At 43.3% G+C, this 8,873-nt stretch overlaps 1 long non-coding RNA gene across 1 annotated transcript; it reads left to right on the top strand.

The window, feature by feature from the left end:
- Positions 1–1,174: 1,174 nt before the first annotated feature.
- On the top strand, positions 1,175–5,632 carry LOC113577979. Its single transcript, XR_003410693.1, has 3 exons — positions 1,175–1,189; positions 4,921–4,995; positions 5,622–5,632. It is a non-coding gene; the product is annotated as an uncharacterized LOC113577979 (long non-coding RNA).
- Positions 5,633–8,873: the final 3,241 nt, after the last annotated feature.

Here is an 8,873-nt window from a genome sequence, read left to right as displayed (position 1 = left end):
ATATATATATATATATATATATATATATATATATATATATATATATATATAAACTCTCTCTCTCTCTCTCTCTCAATCCCTCTCTCTCTCTCCCTCCCTCCCTCTCTTATCATTTTGCATAGTTATTTTCTTCACTGCTCAGCAGATGGTTTGGACACACACTGCTGCTTTAGTCTGAGGTGATTGGATGGTGTTGGGGAGACGTGTATGTGTGTGTGTGTGTGTGATTTGCGCATGTGTGCTTTTCTTTTTGATCACCCTTACAAAAATGCTCCCCACCTCCCTTTGTCATGCTAACTGGCTGTGGCTATCAGCACTGGGCTCTATAAACCTTTTCTAACATCTCTATTGATTATAGGCTCACCTGGAATTATGGAGATGATCACATGTTATCTACCTTGATGCGCCAGGTGGCTAAGCTCAGAAAGCAGTGCATAAGCATAATCACTAGTCTATTCAAAATGGATGTAGATAAGTAAGAACTTTTCCTACCAGCAGGACAAAATGAAGTGAATTTTTGGAAGAGTATTATGCTTATCCCCCTTATCTGGAACTTACTGTAGGCACTGGACGTGACAAACTAAGACTTGCTGTGTATTTGAGAATCACTGTGAGTATAATATGTTTAGTTTATTGCATCTTATTGAGTGGTTTGAGATATTCAGGCACGTAAGCACTCAGCATGTCATGCACGTTCACACGCACGCACGCACGTGCTCACATACACACGGTCTGCTGCTACTGCTGTTTATCGAGCTTTGACCTTCCTTTTGTGTATGTCCAGTCTTTCTTTCTTGTGCCATGACAATACATTTATAATACCTTTAATGAGAAAGGTAAAAGGCATTGAAGTTATGAAGTAACAAACATTCCTTTTTATTTTGTATTATTAAGAATATGCCACCATCTGCTTTGCAGCTAAATAATCGCCACTACCCTTAGTGGTTTTGGTTTTTGCATTTTTGTGGATCTGAAAAACTTCTTTTTTGAACACATAAAGCTGTAGCTTTGTTGAGGTCTGTGGTACATTTTAGGAAAAGATTTTCAAGCTATGAAGTGGGACAGGAGTGCTGAAATGTGGCTGACCTACCCTGGTTCTATGTTCACTCTGAGTGCACTCTGGGCCTGTGTGCACTCCAGGTCTGTGTGCTCTGGGTCTGTGTGTGCTCTGGATCTGTATATGCTGGATGTATGTGTGCTCTGGGTCTGTATATGCTGGGTCTGTGTGTGCTCTGGGTCTGTATATGCTGGGTCTGTGTGTGCTCTGGGTCTGTATATGCTGGGTCTGTGTGTGCTCTGGATCTGTATATGCTGGATGTATGTGTGCTCTGGGTCTGTATATGCTGGGTCTGTGTGTGCTCTGGGTCTGTATATGCTGGGTCTGTGTGTGCTCTGGGTCTGTATATGCTGGGTCTGTGTGTGCTCTGGGTCTGTATATGCTGGGTCTGTGTGTGCTCTGGATCTGTATATGCTGGATGTATGTGTGCTCTGGGTCTGTATATGCTGGGTCTGTGTGTGCTCTGGGTCTGTATATGCTGGGTCTGTGTGTGCTCTGGGTCTGTATATGCTGGGTCTGTGTGTGCTCTGGGTCTGTATATGCTGGGTCTGTGTGTGCTCTGGGTCTGTATATGCTGGGTCTGTGTGTGCTCTGGGTCTGTATATGCTGGGTCTGTGTGTGCTCTGGGTCTGTATATGCTGGGTCTGTGTGTGCTCTGGGTCTCTATATGCTGGGTCTGTGTGTGCTCTGGGTCTCTATATGCTGGGTCTGTGTGTGCTCTGGGTCTGTATATGCTGGGTCTGTGTGTGCTCTGGGTCTGTGTGTGCTCTGGGTCTGTATTTGCTGGGTCTGGGTGTGCTCTGGGTCTGTATTTGCTGGGTCTGTGTGTGCTCTGGGTCTGTGTGTGTATGCTGAGTCTGTGTGTATGCTGGGTCTATGTATACCCCGGGTCTGTGTGTGCTCTGGTTCTGTGTGTGTTTTGAGTCTGTGTGTGCTCAGGGTCTACATATACCCCGGGTCTATGTGAGCACACGTCTCTGTTCAACCGCTCAGGTACAGGTTTGAACACGTAGTTAGTCCCAGGGGAGACAGAGTGAAAAGGGAAGAAAATGTATGATGTGAAGAGGTCTCTGGAGCCTCAGAAGAAATGGAAGAGGTGCACCAGCAAGCAAGCAGGAACACAGATGACAACAGGGGAAAAAAAACAGTTCTTTATGTTCAGTAAAGACCAGCGAACTGTTGAGTCGAAAACGAAGTCCCCCTAGGTGCCTTTGTCATGTGCATTTTGATAGAGCATGCACAGACTACTATGAGCTATAGACCATGCAGACCATCAGATGCACCCACTGAACCAGTACTACCAGTGTGTTGAGAGCCTGGGAAAAGTCTGTGTCACTGTGACCATGGACACATGCAGGGGCCTTGTGATGATGGACCTGTCTTCACTATCGCGGATAGCAGACTGAGGCATAGAATAAAGAGCTCACCGTTACCGTCTGGGTTGACGCAACGCTCCTGGGAAGGCACATGTCCGGGAAGTGCGTATAATTCTAGACATCGGACTATGCCACTTGTCTTGAGAAGAGAGTGAGAGAAAAGGAGGAACTGGTTGAATGAAATGCATTCCAATAATATACCTGTCTTAGTATAATCAATCACAGAACCATAATAATGTCTTTATTTATGTAACACTTGGTAATTCTATAGAGAAATACATTGCCTAGTCTGAATATGAATGTGTGGATGAGATGTACACCTATAGTAATGTACTGGATTTTACCTAAATAGTTTGGTGGGAAATTCAACTTATAAATATGCAACCCTAACCAACCCTAATCAGTACCCTGGGTGAGTCTGTTGTGGAGCATCGTTATAGCTGTGATATAATCGGAATTACTTGTATGTTGCCATGGTATGGACTGATTTTAAACACTGTATGAACGTTTTTACTTTCGTCTTAAAATAAGACAAAGAGCACGCTGACTAGGAGTGCGCAGGACTATTCTTGTCTGTGTTTTATGTTGTTTGAACCACAGGGACTTATGTGGATAATGCTCGGCACACTGGTTTTTATGGGATTTGCTGGTATTGAGAAAACTGGAAAAGAAACAAATGAATAAAAATCTTCAGCTGAGGTGCTTGTCCTGTCTGCTTCCTACCATGGGACCTCCCTGCCACACGGTCACTTCATCACAGGCTTCTAGAACAGGGCAATCAGATGTCAAGAATGAATATGCTGTAACGCAGTAAAGCTTTGCTCAACTAGTTGTTATGTTAAACCTCAGTTTATCTTAAATTGCACTTCAGTCCAGGGAGCGACATCCACACACTGCGCTCCAAACATCCTCTTTTTACGGGTATGGAGGCTTAGAGCACCACCTGTCTCCCTGACGGTGGTGAGGGGCACGCCATCCTCCAACGGCCAGTTTACGATACAGCACCACCTCTCCATCTGTGGTACTCCTCTTCACTCAGCCCAGACACAATTGGAGGTGGTTCTGGCATGGTTTAGCGAGGACAAACCTCAACGAGGCCACCCCATCAAACATGTCATATCAACTCCGAAATGATGCATTCGTTTGCCGCGGGGACAAGTCCTGTGCTCTATCACACAAGCAGCGGTAATCTAACGCAGACGGCCGCCACTGATGATGTGCGCTTACCACGTGCGTGTGGAATGACGGACTACCAGGGAGATATATGAAGATGCATCTGGTGAGGCATAATGAGACGCTGTCTTACATCTCTACTTTGGGAATTTGCGGGGAAAGATCCAAAACAGTGCCTGTCACTCTTTGCGTGGGGGGTCAGGGGAAAAATAAATTACGGAAGAGAAAAATGAATTAGGGATGACAAAGCGTTGGCTTTGAAAAATTGGACTGTCAAGGCAAGCAGTCGTGAAAGTCTGATAATGGAAGAGGATGAACTTCTCTCTTTGCTTTTAATCTGGAGTGTGTGTGTGTGTGCGTGTGTGTGTGCATATATGATATGTGTGCGTGTATGTATGTATTACGGGGGAATAGTGTGCGGCACACTGCATAATTGATAGCACAGATATCGGTTAAACCCACTCATATGTGCTCTTCATCTGAGGTGGACCCATTGCAGGCAGACTGAAAGTATCTAGGCTCAGTTCTACTGCACTTCTAGAGTGGTCAGCTATAGCTCAGTCGACTTTGCTGGATCTAGCTGCAGGGCTTGGCACTCCTGTACCTCTAGCCTGTGAGCAACCTACTTGTGGGTCTCAGTGTTCAGCTCTCCTGGGCAACACTCTGTAATGTTATTTATGTGGCTGTTGGGTTGTAATTGGGTGAATAATGGGCAGGGAGAAGAATCTAAGTGGGGAAAGGCTATAGGCTCATTATAGGCTACTAGAGAGAGAGAGAGAGAGAGAGAGAGAGAGAGAGAGAGAGAGAGAGAGACAGAAGTGAGGTGATGTCTGCTGCAGTCACCTGAGTCCTGACATCCTATAACACCAGCCTAGGGAGAATGCTGACATCTGGAATGGCACAATGCTCACAAACACATAACCACAAAGTGCAAACACACGCGGATCACTGGAATGGAAAACGTTCACACACACAAGCACAAAGTGCAAAAACACAGAGATCATTTTCACTCCTTCTCTTTCCCAGCTGAATGCACACAAACATACACACACAAACACACCCAGCAGCAAAGTGCAATTGCACAAAGATCATTTTCACTCCTCTTTTTCACCTGAGCGAACACACACACACATGCTGTGCTGTCTCTCCAGTCACTGGCTAGAGTCTTATACTCTGCAGACCGTAATCAGGAGATATAAATGCATCAGACAGCACAAAGCAGCAATCCCCTGCACAGTTGGCCTCACCCTCTCTCTTACTCTCTCTCCTCCCTCGCTCTCCTTCTCTTCCTCTTCTTCTCTCATTCTCTCTCAGTCATTTCATCAGACATGGTGCCTCTTTCCCACGTGGCCACTGTCTATGTTCCTGCCCTGGTACCTGCCTATGCAAGTAAACAAACACACACACAGAGGGTCACCTTTTCTCCTCTGTCTCTGCAACTAATACCTCCTCTGCTAACTGTGTCCTGACTTCTTACTTGAAAGGAATGGTAATACTTATATGAAGAAGGTCTACAGAACACATTCATAACTATTACATAATGTTATTATGAACGTTTACAACAGCTTTCATGTGTTCATATTTAACAAGTGCTATCATTTAAAAGTTCACAAGTACTATAGGCTACTATTTTGAGTAAAAATGTGTATTTGGATTAAATGCAGTAATATATTTTCATTAGATTGCATACTGAAATACTTCATTCAAATGACTTGATTTTCAGTTTGTAATATAATGCAGCATATGACTGTAATGTAAAACATGAATAGTTCATTACTATTGATAAAAACATTTATAAATGCACATGTATCATTTATGTAAGTTCTAATGTTGTCTAACCTTATTTAAAGTGTTGCAAAATGACAAAACAAAATACATCTACAGCAATTATGACTTACTTTTTAAGCACATAGCTTGTGCAATGAAAAGAAACAAACTTGTAAGTGAGTGAGTAATTAGTCATAGTCCAGTTAATGCGCCTGTAGCTAATATGCATGTGCTAACTGTGTTTACAGCTGCTGACGGCTTGCAAATTTGCCCTTTGGCATCCAGGGCTCCCAGTCCGAAGCATGCGAGATTGAACAGAGCCCATGGAGCAACGGAAGGATGGAAGGAAGCGGGTGCTGGGTGTGGGGCGGGGGCTGTGCAGGAACTCTGGTCTCCTCCAGCACTGTTTATGTCTCGGATTTACTCACTTGGGATTTGTAAAACTGCAATCTGTTCAATGAGTGTGCATTTAAAGAACCCTAAAAGTCAAGTTAAGCAGTACATGTAAGCTTAGTGTAAACCTGCGTTTTCATTGATCTCCCATTTTGAGTACTGCCTTGATTAGAATCAATCTGATCATTAATCATCCAATTGACTGCTGCGGTGATGCTGCCAGATTCATCACATCTTTGTTTACTTTGCTGCAAATTCATTTGAGACATCAGTTCTATGTACATCAGTATAGTCCAGGAATGATTTAGAGGAGCTTTCAGCCCTCAGAACTGATTGAGGAGCAGTGATCGTCAAACTGGAAGTTCAGGCACTGTGGCCTCCACATTCTTTGGCCTCATTATAGGCCACAGTGTGTGTTCAATGCGATCCACTCCACAGGCAGTCTTAAATATTCCATAACAATAAATGCACTCCCTCGACTCTGGTACTTCAGAGCAAGCAGCGCATTCATCCTGAAAGAGATAATATCCTCCAGCATTTCTTTCTCTCTGTGTGTGCCTCCCTCTCTCAATCATATCATGGACTACCTCTTCTCTTAATGAAATGTCGCCCTTGCTCACTGATCCACACATTTCTCCCACACACACACACACACACACACACACACACACACACATATATATATATATATATATATATATATATATATATATATATATATATATATATATATATATATATATAATATATATATATAATAATATATATATATATATATATATATATATATATATATATATATATATGCTCTGAGTGGATGCTCTGAGAGATTATCAGAGCCCAATTGTACCCATTTTGCTGTAATGCCACAGTGAATGGTGTTCTTTGTTGCTAATTGCATTAGCCAGTGGCTTATTGAAGTTTCCCTCCATAAGTTGTTGTGATGAGAGATAAATAAAGCGCTGAGCCTCAGCGGCTTGTGAGGCCCTGCGTGCCGGCCTGCCTAATGTCAGTGAACGGGGAGCTGGATACTTAACTGCAGGCTGTCCGGAATTAACTGCAGACTTGTCCAGAAAGTTATTATAAGGTGTCATAGAGAACTGTGCTTTGTGCATGGTTTCAAGGGCTTGACCTTTATGCTAACACTTAGGGGCATCATAAGGCATTAATGACACCTGGGACTCGCTGCTGCCATAATATATAATACAAGGCTATCTGTGAGTGTAATGATAATGCATCCGTTCAAACAATCTTCCAAAGAGGCTATTTCTAAGTGATGATATTTCTAACTGAATTTTTAGAAAATGTGAAATCTTTAACATACAGCACAGCCTGACCATAAATTATTGTTAGTGACAGCTAGCTTGCCTTAGCTAACCAATAAGACCGGTAGCATAGCTGGCTTCTGGTCTGGAATGCAATGTTCCAGGAACTGCTGATCTCCTGGACTCTGCATTCAGATGAAAAATGCTTATTAGGTATTTTATTACTGCTTTCACACCTTCCTGATTAGGCTATGCACCTTTCTGCCTAGAGTCTACTTAAGCTTTCCATGTGTCTCACATGAACACAGTGCAGTGTTCGTGTGTCTGGCTCAGGATCATCGGAGGAAGAGTCCAACTAGGGTAAATATTCAGGACTTCATGTACAAGATGTCATAGATTTCAACATGGGCAGCGGCAAAAGTTCAGTGCTACAGCCCAGTTTGGTGATTTTGTTAAATGCATTGTGTTAGAGAAGAAAGGTTCGGGACTGGAGTTGGACACTCCTGAGTTGGGCGCCCCCGGTTTAAACAGCCTGGTATAGACTAATAAAACACGAAGCGGCAATGAAATTACTTGATATATTCTGAAAGAACAACTTGTGTTATGAAGCTTTAGTATTGTCACGGGATTGCTTAATGTAGTCAGTGAACAGATGGATCAAACCCCCTTTGTTTGGGAGAAAAAACTGAAAGTTGTGCTTTAGTCCAATCTTGCTGCCCAGTGATATCTACTTCATCTAGGCTACCTCTGTATAGTGTTTTGTATTTATTAATGGTCTGTAAAAAAAAAAAAGGAAGTCAGACTTATGTTCCTTTTTCTTTGTGCCCAAAAAACATTCAGGACTTTTTAGAAAAGAGCCAGTCTAGCAATGCCATTGGTAGTATTCCTCACCATTTATTCATTCATTCATGTCTTTTCATCCATCTATCCATCATTCTACTAATTTATATACATTTATTTAGACATCTTTTTATGCTTCTGTCAGTTTATCCTTCACCCAGTTTTGGATGTGAGGTTGGGGTTAGGTTTGGGTTTGGGGTTGGGGTTGGGTGTGGGTTTGGGGTTGGGGTTGGCTGTAGGTTTGTGGTGGGTGTGGGTTTGGAGTTTGGGTGTTGGGTGTAGGTTTGGAGGTGGGGCTGCATTTGGGTTTGGGGTTTGGTGGTTGGGTTTGGGTTTGGGGGATGGGTATAGGTTTGGGGGTGGAGGTGGGGCCACATTTCGGTTTGGGGGTTTGGTGTGGGTTTGGTGGTTGGGTGTAGGTTTGGAGATAGCTGGAAGGCAGCCTTTAAGAGAGCATGTGCAGAGGGAACAGGTAAGTGCACTGATGCCCCACTGTGACATCACTTTCATTAGTTCTAGCAGGTTACAAAACCTGTTAATTATGTATAAGTGACAAATGTTGAACCAGATGTGTGTATTACAGAGAGAGTTCAGCATTCTTCTTAAGCTCTTCCTCAAACTCTAAAATCTAGTTCTAGAAATTCTAGTTATTCTGGACTCTGGACTGTTTTAATTTTCCTTTTTGATGCATTTGTGCTGTTGTTAGGCACATAGAATTTTACATAGAGCCTCACCACCTCTCTGTTTTCACGCTCCACCTCCTTTCTCCATTCCCAGTCCTGTAACAGAGGTAGAGGAGTAATGTGAGTGCAGGAATCATGACAGCAGAGCAGATACAAGGAGGAAGAGTGCTTATGTGTGGGTGAAGAAGGCGCCGCCAACCGCAAAGGCAATTCCAATTTGTCGGTGAGCATTGTGGTGGTGTGGTGTGTGTCTGTGTGAGTTAATGAGGCAAGTGTGTGAGCTCTTACTCATCCTGCCAGCACTGGCCGATCTCTTTCT

The sequence above is a fragment of the Electrophorus electricus genome, chromosome 3 (genome assembly GCF_013358815.1).
Source record: "Electrophorus electricus isolate fEleEle1 chromosome 3, fEleEle1.pri, whole genome shotgun sequence".
Taxonomy (NCBI): Eukaryota; Metazoa; Chordata; class Actinopteri; order Gymnotiformes; family Gymnotidae; genus Electrophorus; species Electrophorus electricus.
The sequence above is the reverse complement of the archived record's forward strand: the minus strand, read 5'-3'. Positions and strand labels throughout refer to the sequence as shown.